Source organism: Malaclemys terrapin, chromosome 6 (genome assembly GCF_027887155.1).
Source record: "Malaclemys terrapin pileata isolate rMalTer1 chromosome 6, rMalTer1.hap1, whole genome shotgun sequence".
Lineage (NCBI taxonomy): Eukaryota > Metazoa > Chordata > Testudines > Emydidae > Malaclemys > Malaclemys terrapin.
In genome coordinates this window covers 78,803,657-78,817,708 of record NC_071510.1, presented here as the reverse complement: position 1 = coordinate 78,817,708, position 14,052 = coordinate 78,803,657, and the positions used below count along the sequence as shown (strand labels likewise).

The 14,052-nt window shown below is 37.8% G+C and overlaps 1 long non-coding RNA gene across 1 annotated transcript in view; it reads left to right on the top strand.

The window, feature by feature from the left end:
* The first annotated feature begins 4,216 nt into the window (after nt 1–4,216).
* Nucleotides 4,217–14,052, top strand: part of LOC128839480 (uncharacterized) — a 28,713-nt gene continuing 18,877 nt past the window's right edge. The window contains exon 1 of the long non-coding RNA XR_008445448.1: nt 4,217–4,335. This is a non-coding gene — a long non-coding RNA (uncharacterized LOC128839480). The remainder of the gene's footprint in view (nt 4,336–14,052) is intronic.

The following is a 14,052-nucleotide window of genomic DNA, read 5'->3' as shown; positions in this document are numbered from 1 at the left end:
AACTGTTCATGAGTCATGTACCCGAGTATTCAGATTCTAATACCTAAACTGTATTGTTAAATCTATTCACCTAAATTTGGGTTATTGCTGATTATGTACTCTATGTATTACATGACTTTTAAAAACTAACTTTGTATTTGTGGCTAATCTAAGCACTATACCCAGATGTACAGACAATCTTTTCCCAACCTATATATTATATATTTTTTTAAAAAATTAGCTTTAATAAATATTTTAAATACTTCACTGAGTTTGCACCATTTCACCATTATGTTGTAATTTTATATTTATTTATTAGCACATGTTGTTCTTTCTGTTTATTTACCATTGTGTGCTGGATTATTGTTCATCTGTTCTTGGAGCTTGGAATGCTAAATTAGAACAGTCACTGCACCGGCCATGGAATCCAAGAGCAGCCAAAGTGGCTTTCTGTTCTGAGCACAGTTTGGCTGGACTGGAGAATCTGGGCTTTAAGGCTGAGCCTGGGTAAGAACTTCAGGATTTAGCCTGACATCTCTATAGAGAGAAAATGTTTCTTTGTGAAATATTTACTATTCCAGTCCTGAGAATAACACTAATGCTTGATGAAACTCTGATCCAGCTAAGAGCCTCAGCTGCTGACATCATAAACTGTTTTCCCGAGAAAAGAGGAGTGTGAGAGCTTCAATGGAATAATGCAATGGCAGTGGAATTCTGAGATCCATTTATTTCTTGGGTGTTTAGTCTTAGATTAACTATCAGTGCTTGGAAGATCGTCCCCAGCTGTACAGTAAGAATGGCAGACTCATGAAACCACTGGGGAAGAACAGTTTTCCTTGTAGGTGCTGAGGCAGGAGAAGAAAGCTTATTGAAACATGAAGGCTAGAGGAGGGTTTGGTGGAGGAGTTTTTCTTACTAATGGTAATGGCTGTGACTGGGGGGGGGGGGGGCAGGGATGAGCTATTGAACCTGGAGGGAAGGGCTATTGAATTTACTACTCAAAAAAATCCTGTTGCCTGTGTAGGGAAGAGGAGATTACAGAGCACGTGACGCAGGGGGAGCAGGAGGAGGATTTTCTTTGGATATGACGTACCAAAAGGATTATTGGACCTGTGACATAGTAGAAAGCAGATTACAAGGAACATTAAGAAGCCTTTCATGGCAGTAATACAATATAGGCATTGCATCATCAGGATCCTAGAGACCTTAGGTCTCTAGTGATCTCAGTCTGCTAAGAGGTGTTTTAAAGAAATATAAAGAATTAAGGAGAGTGACAGTGCTTTAACGAGACAAATGTTTGCCTCGCAGATGCCCCGCATCAGCGAAGATTAAACTGTGTGAGGATGGTGCTGTGTCAGTACCGGAAGAATGTGGAGATGAGCAAATCGACTGTTACAGATGATTTGACAAATTCTGATTTGCTTGTAGGAAAATGTCTGTTAATCCTATTAGGGAGGGAGAGACAGAGCGAGTGAAAGTCAGTTACTTGGAGCAGCTAGAAAAGTTCGGATCACAGGTGTATTTGATTTATTTTCACGCGAGTTTTTTGTTCTTCCGATGCTATTCATCAAAATCCCTGTAATTTCAGATGTTCGATCAAAGAATCGGTTCCTCTAAACTTCTCCAGCAGGTGCAGGAGTTGTGTACCGCCAGCCACTCCCTCAGGAGATGTCCGCTCTGACTAAAGAGGAATAGCATTCTTCCGTTCTTCCCGTTCTCAGCCTAGAGGGAGGGAGAGGGAAAGCGGACCTCTTTCCCTTTGCGCGCTTGGGAAACGTTTGTTTTAACACTCCTTCCCCAGTGTACGGCTGTTCCACCGGCAAGAACTGATTTAGAACCACTACTATGGCCTGAGATGGAGACACATTAGTTCTAATGTACATGTTTATTTCTATACGCACAGGGCGGGGGGATGCATTTTACCCTATTTAAGGCTAGTTTTCAGTATCAAATGTTATCTACATCTGACTTTCAACGTGGGAGTCAACACTGCTGGGGTTGCAGGCTGAAGCTTTGCCCGGTCTATGATGATTGATAAGATCTTACTGGGGAGGCTTATATTCCCCTTGTGTTAGTCCGTTTGGTATTTATGTGTGTTGAGTCTGATAGAGCAATGAGGCCTTTAGGTTTTTACATGTCTCCTGCCCCCTTCATGCCTTAGCCAACGTGTTGTTTGTCTTTGGGGCTTTGTCGAGAGGTGGTTAAGGTCAATCCTCAAAGGTGTTGGTTTTTTTTTTTGCACGATTGGACTAAATAATAAAAGGAGCAAAACAGCCGGATATTTCTTTTTTAAACGTTCTGATTTCGGCTTGATGTTTAAAGAGCGGTCAAATACATGCCCCCAGCCTGCCATTTCAACGTGGGCTGTACTGTGCAAACGCTGTACATTTAAAAATAAAATCCAGGCCAATAAGGACAAGGTAGACTCCTCCAGTGAGTAATATACAAGTTTGTGCACCATTAGGTAGCCTCACACACAGCTCCTGGAAGTGGTGCTATAACTCATTTACGAGGTTAAGGCAAAGAGAGAAAAGGAGAGAGGGACCAGCGGTGTTTCATTTTAAAACCCAATCCGCTGATCTTTTTGGAAATTGAAGTTAGAGATTAAGGACCCAACACTCTCCCTCACCCCATATTTGCCCAATTGTTCCGATGCCATCAGTGCGGCTATGTACAGAGTAAAGCGCTACTCCGTGGGAGTCAAAGTGGCAGAATCTGGCCTTACATTTTCGCACAAGAACGCGCCAGCGTTCGCTATTTGGGGACTGAGTGGGTTGTTTGTGTGCGTTTGGGATTTTTTTTTCTCCCCTTTGGGTCTGCCTGGCATTTTGCATGTTATGGAGCAGAGTAATCCCATAACTTTTAAAGTTGTGCATTCAGAGCCTAGACCAAAGAGAAATCGCCCATTAAAGTGAAGTCGTTTATTCCGTGCTTTCACTCTGCGTGTGTATTTACACCTACAGATATCTATAGATATGGACGCACACTTTGAACTAATCCCTAAGAAAGTTCCCTGGAAAAATAGGTAGCAACTGTTCTGTTTGTAACGTTTTGCTGCCTGTTCTCTTGCTAGGCATTCAAATATTACATTAATTATTGCTAATGCCTGTAACAATGTGGACTTCATTACAGTTCAGGGGATTTTTACCCACCTTCAGCTAACATCCATAGAAAAACTAGCTGCATTTTGTACACACATAAATTGATGGATCTCTTTTTTGTTTTGTTTGATAAAGGCTGATTTTGAACTGGAGGGACATTACAGTTGTCTTGTCAGTTAGTATGATTTGAAAGTGAGTCTGTGTAGTGCTTTAGCATGCCCTCAGCAATCAGGCTTTAGACTCACGAGGCTTTGATTGTAGGAGTTGCCTTATTTGCATTGATGAGGATGAGCCAGCTGCTGGAGCATACAGAACTGCACCTGACACAATCACTGAGTTCAGGATTAGCACAGGGAATCAGGAATCCACTACGCTATATGGCAATCTCAGCCCTACATTAGAGTCACTCATGCAAAATGACCCAAATTTGCAATGAACACAATTAGCAATCCAAAAATGCATGTTAATTTAGGGGCTGACATTTTCTTGCGTTTTACTTATTAAATATAACGATTATGTGCAGTTTAGTATGCAAGGCTGAGAAAGAATATTAAGCTTCCACCCCCCCCCCCAACCCTAATAAACATTTGAACTGTTAGATTCCCCCTTATATTTGGGAAGGCACTAAACTTTGTATTCTGCAATACAAAGGCTCTTTTTCTGTTATTTGCTTGCAATAATAAAATAAGGAACAACCGGTTTTTAAAGGATCATTTCAGATTTATAAGATAAAAATCCTTCTGTACAGTTTTCCTCCTGTGTTCAAAACCTACACACACTTAAATCACTCACTACTCTTCTTCATAACAGGAAGATGTTTCATCAAAGTTAAACTGAATGTGTTAGAGTCTAACAAAGTAGGGTTTTCTTCCCCACAAGATTGTTGAGTGTATATTATAAAGAAAAACCCGAGGTATGTTTCTCCAGGAATTTAGTGTAGGTAGGTATTGAAATTCTTACCTATGCTTTGAAAAAACATTTTGCAAAAATTGAATAAGTGATAATTCGGAGCAAAAGCTTGCAGTTCAAAAGCTAAAGCTCCCATTGGAGAACAGAAAATTTAATGAGCTTTTAATGGAATGCAATGCTCAGAGTAGTAAATTATTTGTTAGTTGACGATGCAATCAGCATGCTGATTAAGGTTGCTTGGTTTTTTACTAAACATTAACTGAATGAAAACGGTTAGTCCTTGTTGTTCTGCTTGGGGGGCTTTGGTGAAGCAAATGGACTTTCAGAACAGAGATTGTCAATAAAGGTGAGTGCACTCCAGGTGTCATTTGAATATGGTGATAAAATACTTCTGATAAATATTTAAAAGCATTTTAAATCCACAATGTTCGCCTAGTGTATTGTGAACTCTGTTTAAAGAAACAGTGGGCCTAGAAAGGCCTCAGGACAGATCCTGTTTCTTTCTCTAGATATATAGATAGATTTTATATTTCATTGCTAATTTAAAAAAAAATGCAAGTTTAAACATAAATATATGTCAATCATAGATTTTGTAGAAGTGAGCCTGCAATAGGAAAAAAAAAATTACTAGGACCCTAAAGAAAGAATGACTATTCTCTCCACAGAGTAGAAGAAAAAGTATAAATAAGCAATTTTAAATCTACCTGAATTTTATATGTAATAAAATAAATAACTGTGAAAATATTTAAAATTTTTGCTAAAAAGATGTTATTCTGAAGGAAACCCCATTTTTATATTTCAATTATATGTCTTCTTTTAGTGAAGGGGGGGAGTGGCATTAACACCACAATAGAGAGGCTGTTTATTGTTCTCTTATGTCTGTTGACTGTAAATATTTACTCCATTGAATTTTTAGACAAGTCTTAGATTGCATAGATCATTTCATGTATTGACTGTGCTTCTGTTTTGAAACAATGTTCATCCTTTTGGTCATCTGTTTGCTTTGGTCTGTAGATTTATGAGAGACAAAGGGGAATTTAAAAAAAAAGAATTATAGACGAGGGGCTTTCCATTTTATGTTAACGATTACAAAGTTCTTCTATAAATCCCAATTAGTTTAATCATCGTGTTGTCCACTAATAATGATCAGGTACGCTTAAAATCCAATAAATAACTATCTATGTGTTTTAACTATTCCTGTTTATGACCCAAGAGGTTAAAAGCCTTTGACTGGCATTTGACTTCTGACCTCATATAAATGTTATCTTATCAGTTCCTGCTTGTTAGCTTGTATTGAGTGCTTGTCCCTGATGGCTTTTAGATAAAGGGGGTTTTATTATATTTCCTATTGAAACTGAACCATTTGCTTTGTTCTTAGTCTGTAGTTTCAGCCCACATAGAAACCTTGTAACCTAACAGTTTTGCTGAATGGTCTAAAACCCAACTATTTACAGTTTATATTCAGTCTTATTTTTATCTTAGTTCGCTGGGCTGAATCTAATGATATTGTCATGTGGCCATTTTGTTTTGTTTTTATTAATCTTAAATTTAGATCCTACCTACAAACTGAGTTCTGAATATCAGAGATTTTTTTATAGAGAATTTAAAATAATTGTAGGTTTGGTCAAGGTGAGATGAGTTAATCATGTCTGGAAACCCAAATCTCAGCAGCTTAATGAAAGAGCCATTCGATATATTTTTAAATTCTCAGATATATTATTTTAACACTATATTTTATAAGCTTTTAAAAGAAAAGAATGGTGTAATGTTGCCCACGTCTTTCCTTGTGTACTGCATAATAAAGCCAGGATCTCTTTTTCTTGGCGTGTTTTTCTGTTGAACTGTGTGTGTCACACGTACACACGTATAGAGTCGTATATATCGGTATGATGACTGATAGATACAGTAGGCATTGCTACTGTCATACACATATGTAATGTGCACTTGTATTTATATATACCTAAATGTATTTAATACTTTTTATTATCATTACTTGCAGGGGTTTTGGGCGGCGGTGGGGGGGGGGGGGCGGAAGGAGAACAGCTCTAGTTCCTCTATCTGATTTGCAAAAGAATAATGTATTGCTAAAGAATAGTTTAGATTGATTTTCCTGTAGAAATTGGACTATAATCATAGGGAAAGGATGAAAAGGCAGCCATCTTGTGGGTGTCATCTTGTACTTTTTATCCTTAATTCTTTTCCAGTCAGCCTTTCTTTGCCTGTGATATTGCCTTTCACCTTAATTAGTCTCGAAGATAATACATGATATATAAAATATATCTACATCATTCCTTATGCTAGAGGAAAAGTTGCCTTCCCCTTTGGCACTTCAAGCAATCACTGTCTAGTGGTTACAAGAAAACTACGTCTGCCTTGATATTTACTCATACATATGAATGAAACATCATTTTTGCATTGTGAGGATCTGTGTTGAAACGGATTTACAAAAAGCAAATATGTAAGCAAAATTTTATTCTTAGGAACAAGATTAATTTGTCTGCAAACTAATATGCAGATATACCACTCAAGAAATAGGAAATCTGCAGCATGCTCCCATTTCCAAATTAACTTTGGGGTTTCTGATTTTATGATACCTATTGCTGGATTAATTAGTTATTGTTTTAATTGTTAATACGTCCTGCGTTGGCACTGATCAGCATGAGTGCTGTCAGTGTAGACTGTATTGAGATCATATTTTAGTAAAAAGTATACTCACTCCCAATTCCAACTTTATATTTCAACTATTATATTTTTAATTTTGGACATAGGTTAAATATATCAAGTGCAAAAAGAAAAATATTCTAAAAAATACTGGTTCCTATGTAAATTAAGATATGATCAAGTGTTACCTTCTGCCTTCATAAACAAAAATTCTGCATTCACTGATACGTTTTTGTTAAAGACGAAAACCAGAAATACTAGCTCAAAGTTATACCAGTAAACAGGTGGAGATATTCATCAATGGAAAAAAATGTAGTCAGTGCTACAGTCATTTAACACGCAGACACTTTGGTTCAGTATAAATAGCCACAGAGCGTATTGATTATTGGCAATTTACAAATAAACTGTAAGAAGTAGCATGAAAAGTGTCGGTGGGTTGTTTGGAGACCTGCAAAAATATAGTGGAGATTAATTTTTAATTCTTCTTTCTAAAAACTAGGCTTGAAAAGCAAAACAAAATAGCAGCACTAATTAGTGTTTGTTTGTTCAGCCCTTTGTAAATGCAAAGCTCTGTCGAAGCGCTAAGTGTTATTAATAACTCTGAGTACACAGATAATTCGTGACTGTGGAGTTTTCAGAATAATAACATACACACAGAGTCTACTTTCCATCCTCCGGGGAACATAAACCAAACTTTTGTTCCTTCTATTTCGGGGGGATTTTTAGAAAGGTTTTGCAGACAGTAATTGCAGAGATCTATTTCCAGGAGGAAAAATAAATGCGGATTAGGAGGCAAACAATGATACTTCCCCCAAGTAACCACTTTCTAGTGTGTATTAATAGTGTAATAGACAAAAGTGTCTTTTTACACTTTTACTTATCAGATAGTCCCTCTGTCTGCTTTGATATGGACCATATTCTAATGATACTTAACCATAGGGAAATGGTTTGTTTAATTTCTAGTGAATGTGGAATTAAACTAAATACGTTTCACATCTATATTTCATCTTATTCTGTTATGCCACTAAAAAGTCACTCTATTTCATCAGTACCAAAAACTGAGAAAGTGTAGGTCTAGACAGAACTCTTTAATTACTACTCTTACTGTGTTCTATTACATCCTCTATCATAGTACAAATATACAAAGAGAAATCCTTCAACTCTTTTTGTCTTCAAACACTAAATTTACTGTTGTTCTAGAGATTGTTGTGCAGTGTTCTTGTAAACGTGTCAAACTTTGCAGTACGTTATGCGCTTGCTTTTTATTCATCAGCTATGGTATTAATTCATGTGGCAGGCTCTCCTCCTTTCTTTCTTGAATAGGAACAGAACACCCTACAACGGATTAATTTCCTTGTATGTATAAGGATAATTAACTCATTCTCTTCCTTTTAATGGTATTAGTATTAACGTTCTGTAGGATGCATGTGCATATTTCTCTGAATCTGTTCATATTCCGACTCCACGACCAAGATAGTCTCAACTAAGTTCAGATCGCTTATCTGATTGTCTGACTACTTACAAAAAAAGACAATTATTTTCAGGTTCTGCACCTTCCCCACCAAAGAGCCCCAGTTGCAATGCAGAGAGCTAACAAAACAGGTTTGTTTGTAAGTTGAACGTGCTGAACTTTCGAAAGCTGTAAAAAGCCGTTTGGCATAAAGTCCCCTAAATCAGACCTAAATAATTTTTCCGGCTAAGAGAGAGGAAAGTAGTTAGAGAGTCTGGTGAGATACGTAAATCTTGTCCTGGGCTTTGTTCGGGCTAGGGGTGAGGGGTTGCTTCTCAGTAACTCCCAGTGTGTATAGTCAGTTATTTATGTCCTGGGCCCCCTGCAGTGGGTGCTACCTTGTTGTGTGTGCGAGTTGCTGCCACCCTTCCAAAACACCGCGCAGCTCGGGAAAAGTCAAGCACGGAAAAGTCCTGATTTTCATTTAAATAGTCAAAACCATGATGCATTTGGGCTATTATGATAGGACAGCTCCCATGAAAAGATTATTTGAACTACAAAGGCATTCATTTAGGCTCGCGATGCTGCAAAAGGGCCTGCTAGAAATTAGCAGCCTGTCCTGGTATTTGGAGAGCAAGAGTGACAACTTATTGGAAGTTCTCAAGGAATCATTTATATTTCACACTCCACTAGGCAGCTGATTTGAGATTGTCTGTTAGCATAACAAAGGCTCTGAGCCTGTGAACTTCAGAAACCTTTCGACCTCTTAGCTACTGGCATGAATAGCCCCCAGCCCTGCCTATAGAGATCTCCCAAAGCTCCCCTGTTCGTGGCTAAATTGTTAATCAGGGTAATTTAATATAGTTTTCAATATGCCCCATCTCTTATTGGGCAAGGTATTCACAGATTTCCCCCCTCCCGAAAAAAGTTCTCTTTCATTCAAGTGTGAGAGGGGCAGCTGCAGAGAGAACCCACCCCCACTCCCTTCGAGTCCCCCTTGAACTGCAATGTAGCCACCACGGTGGAGATCAGAAGGGAAATTCACAAGCAGCAGCAATCCCTTTTCCTGGACTCCAACCTGAACCTGAAATTCCCGACTGTTTACCCCCGCCTCCCCAGCCCTCCCTCCCAAACAGACACAACAAAAAACTCAGGTCCAGCCATAACTGAAGCAATTACACCGCCACAAGTTCACATACGCCACACCTCCCCTCTTCCCCACACAACGAAGACCCATCACACACAGCAAGTCATATAGCCACCTTGCCATTTGACACTTATTTTTTTATATATATATATATATTTGTTTGCTGAAAAGAGACTTATCACACATACATTTATTTTAAGACAATTAAAATTAAAACCTAAGAGGCCTTGTAGGACTTTATTCAATGGTATGAAAAACATGTATGAAATTCAGATTTTGCAATACTTATTGATCTCAAAGGAGACAAAAAATGCCTTTCCTTCAGTTTTCACCACTGCAGCTCTGAAGGAGTAAACCCAGCTACAGATCTCTCTGTGCACAGACACATTAACACAGGACTCTTATTGCAAATCATGCTTCTATTTCACATCAAGCTAAATTAGAAGAGCTGTTTCAAAGGGGAAGAAATACTGAAATCGCTATTTGCATTTTCCCCACCTCCTCCCCTCAAATTTAAACAGGCTAATCCATGGCTTCCAACTGGGCAAGTGATTTCAAAATTAAAATCTACACTTGATTTTTGTCCTTTCAGATATCTTCTTTTAGTCTGTGTGGTTCTTTATGCATATTTTTTGTTCTTCCTTGGTATTGCCTGAGTTGGGGATCAGTATATTGCTTGCAGTGCATTCCTGGTTAACCCTGGGGCAAATCCCCCTCTCTTTCTCACACCCCAAATCTGGTTATTTTAGTTTTCATCTGTGTTTTTGACTCATTGTGTTGACAAAGGTTGCTGAGCCCAAAGTTTCCCCGGTTCAAACTTTACACAATGTTAGAGGCATTGATTTTGGATCCCCATCCTCTGGTTTTCTGACACACACCCGATTGCTGGCTACACTGATCAGAGCTGCTGAAAGATGGGGGGACAGTGTAGATTATTTGCTTACATTAGTCAAATAATCATGGGGACACAGGGTCTATTGACATCAACTGGAAATTTACAATTGACTTCAACTGCAGCATGTTCAGGCCTTAGATATGCAATATCAGTGGACATCTTTATGTTTTTAACATCACATACTTCTTGTACACAGTCTAATCTTTATTTTAAACCCCTAAAATCATACCCCAGTCACATTAATATCTAACAAATAAAGGCAGCTTTGAGAAAAGAACAAAGAAAACATAGCTGTGAATATAACATGTTGAAATCTCAAAAACATTTTCAGTATTTTACTTTCCAAGAAATAAAGCTTTTGTTTTTCTTTGCTTTTTAGATTTTAAATGCTTTTGCATCTGGCGTGTATAGTAATAATACAATGTTCTCCTTAATTTTGAATTTCCTTATTTAAAGTCTACAGTTCCCTTGCTGTAATACTACTGTCTACCACTAATTTCCAGTTTTGGCAAAATATGTGCATAAATGTTTCCAATAAATAGACATAACTTTTACTTTCCAAAAAATGTATATTGAAGATTTTAAAATGAAATAAATAAGATTGCGTCTTTTTATAGAAATTCACAGAGGAGGGAACCTCTTGTTTCTTTTAACTATGAGATGGTGAAATGACATCATTTACATTTTTTTCCATGCTTTTGCTTATTATCACTTTTCTTTTTTCATTAGCTTTTTTCCTTCATTAGAATTTATGATCCATAGCCATCATTACACTTTCACATCTCTGAGTTTCTGTTGAATTTTCTTTGAGAGGTTAATACACATAAAGGAGGAGAAAGAATGTCTTTGCTCTATAGCATGCAAAGGTACATTGTATTAAGAATTTTTTAAATTTTTATTTCAAATTATTTCCAGAGTCTTAATCAAAATAGTTATAAACTGAGTTGGAAATCAAGTTTATTTGGGATTAAGGAATAATGTGAGTTTCCTCCCAGAAAATAAAGAACTGTTTTGCTGCACATCAGGCTATATTTTCTTTTGGATGTTTCAAAGCTGCTTCCATATAGTGGTACAATTTGGGCCTGTTGTATTTGAAAATAAAGGATGTATATTTGGGATGGTGTTTGACAGGGGGAATGAACGCAGACACCAGAACAATTATATTACAATCCCATTGGGAATGCCAGCACCAAATTTAGCCAGACTGATGGGGCACTGTCTAGACGGTCCCTTTTGTGTATCAGCTGTTTTTTCCCTGCTTTATTGTCCTCTCTGAATGTATGACTTGAACCTGCATATGGATCCCAAACATAACCATTCCTGCAACCCTACTTTGCTATAAAAACCTCTTATCAGCATCAGGATAATAATCAAATGCTTTGTGTATATAATGCGCACGCACACACATACAATTATACAAATAAATAATAGTATTTTATATGTATACACAATTATACTATTTATTAGTGTAAGTGTATATGCAAAAGTGCATGAATACTAATAAATAGTATAATATACATGCACACTTATTGTACTAATATATAATACACACACACACACGTCTTATAATTAAAATGCAGTTTGGTAAAATTATCAGTTGAAGTCATAAGGCTGATGAATAAGAACCCTATGTAGTGGCTGTGTTTCTGGTGTATGTCTTTCTTATTAGAGAAATGTAGATTAGGGTACAAATGTTGCTCTCTTTTCATATACTCCACCTCTTCCCTAAAGAAGATAGGAAATAAATAAAACAAGCAGGTTTTGTGAAGAGGCAATTAGGAACTATCTTACATGTAAATTACAACCTTTCATTTTTGAAAAGGGCAAAAGGATAAAAAGCAGGAATATTTATTAAATGTTTACACTGTAATTAACAGCACAGACTGCTCAGTTTTTCACTTACTAAACCTAATATAGATCTGGAATTAGGCATGTTCTAATAACCCTGAGCACTGGGGGCCACTTGTTTGAAGTTTGTTTAGGAAAAAAAGGTGCAGATAGCCTATAGGGGTAATATCTGAGGGGAAGTGACTACAAAACTGAACCGTATAATTTAATATGTACTTAATCATGAGGGGGAAACATTTATAATAATCTGAAGGCATCATGGCTAGAAACATCCAATGAAGAGATTCTTTTTTAAAACCTCCTAGATAGTATGAGCAATTTATGAGACTCTACTGCACACAGTCTGGAAAAATCTGTAGTAGCGGGCCCCAGCATATGGAAATGTGCAGTGAACTTTCCAACCCCATACCTTCACCATTTGCAAATAGCCCTGTATTTTTAGGTACTCCCTGAAACTATTTACTTTGGTACTTATGTGCCATGATTTGCTTATAGCAAGTTAATAGCCGTATTAACTTAGTATCTGTTTTCTATCGTTGTTTATCAAGGATAGTGACCATAGCATTTGGGCTTTGCTCTGGCTCCTTGCACCTTTTATTAGACCACATCCTTTTGGACTTTACAAATTCATTACAGGTATGGCAATGCAATTTCTGAAGTAGAACGTGAGTCACGTATTGTAGTAGTTAGTGAGGTTCTTCAGCATGCCTGCCAAGAGAACATCTGATTCTTGGGTACAAAACTTCTAGACATGCCTTTGACTTCAGTATTTTTGTTTCACCTATGTTCCCCCTTGCACTGCCTGGCACCAAGGCAAGCTATAGAGCAGAAATCCATGCCAACAGAAGGCCTAATTCATAGAATTAAGGAGTGGTAACTCTGCAATATGTTTCTCCCTTTCTCTGTGTTTGCAAAAGCCCTCCATGATATACACTGTGACCAGGGCTTCACAGGGTTTTGGGGGCCATGTCAGACAATATGGAAGCAGGACTAGGGCAGCACCATGCTATACAAGTAGATATCTATGCAGAAAATATTACTGCTTCTTGCATGCCTCAGTGTTCCAACTGGATAAAATCAGGAGTACAGCTTAGGTGCCAATGTTGAGCACCATTAGTTTAAAATAAGAACTTAACTGAAATGAACCCAGTGGACTCAGATTAGTTCCTAGTGAGCCACAAAGCATATTTTAGTGAGCATCAGTTTATGGCCACCTTCATCCAATTCCACACTTAATCTAACAATAGTTCTACTTGCTGCATTAAAGCATAATAAACCATCAACTGTACTTTTAGGTATTTACTTTTTTCAGTCTAAAGAAGATGTCTCTTGTAGGTTGCAGAAGAAAAAGAAACTCCTCGGTATAAAGAAACTTGCATTTTGGCTGTATGCACTATACTTCACCTGTGGATAAATACAGGACTCGAGATTTCAAAATCATGATGCTTCATCCCTTCCTGCTCCCTCATGGTCTATCACAAAATCTCCTGCTCTGGACAATTAGGATCTGATCCATTTTTGCGCAGGGGGGAGGAAGAATGTTTGCTTCCTGATTCAGTGAATAGGGAAGGATACACAAACGTACTCAGTGATTTACTGTATACTCTGGCATGTCATGTGAGTTAAATGGTTGTAGAATTATGATTGTGATTATAAGACTTGATGCCTGAAATCAAAATCGAAGTACAAAAGTGGTATGGTCCCCAATGACTGATAACTTCACTGTGGGCACTGGTGTGAGGAGGTGCTGAGTATTACTGACACAGGGCCAAATAGGTTTAGAGGAAATTCTGGAAAAAAGCTGCTCCACAGTGCTCACACCATTCAGAATATCAGGGTAAATCAGATTCCATAATTCATTGGGAAGTCCTGGTCACCTATACAGCTGTTTCACACATGGTGAGGGCCGTGGGATCATCAGTGGAAGAGTCCGCTGCTGATGGGTAGTGACCAACTCCTGTAGCATATGAGGAATAGACACTCAATCACCTGTGGGAGAGTAAAGATTCACAGGTTAGCAACTGCCCCTGGTGTAAACCATTGCCAGCTACAATGATATATG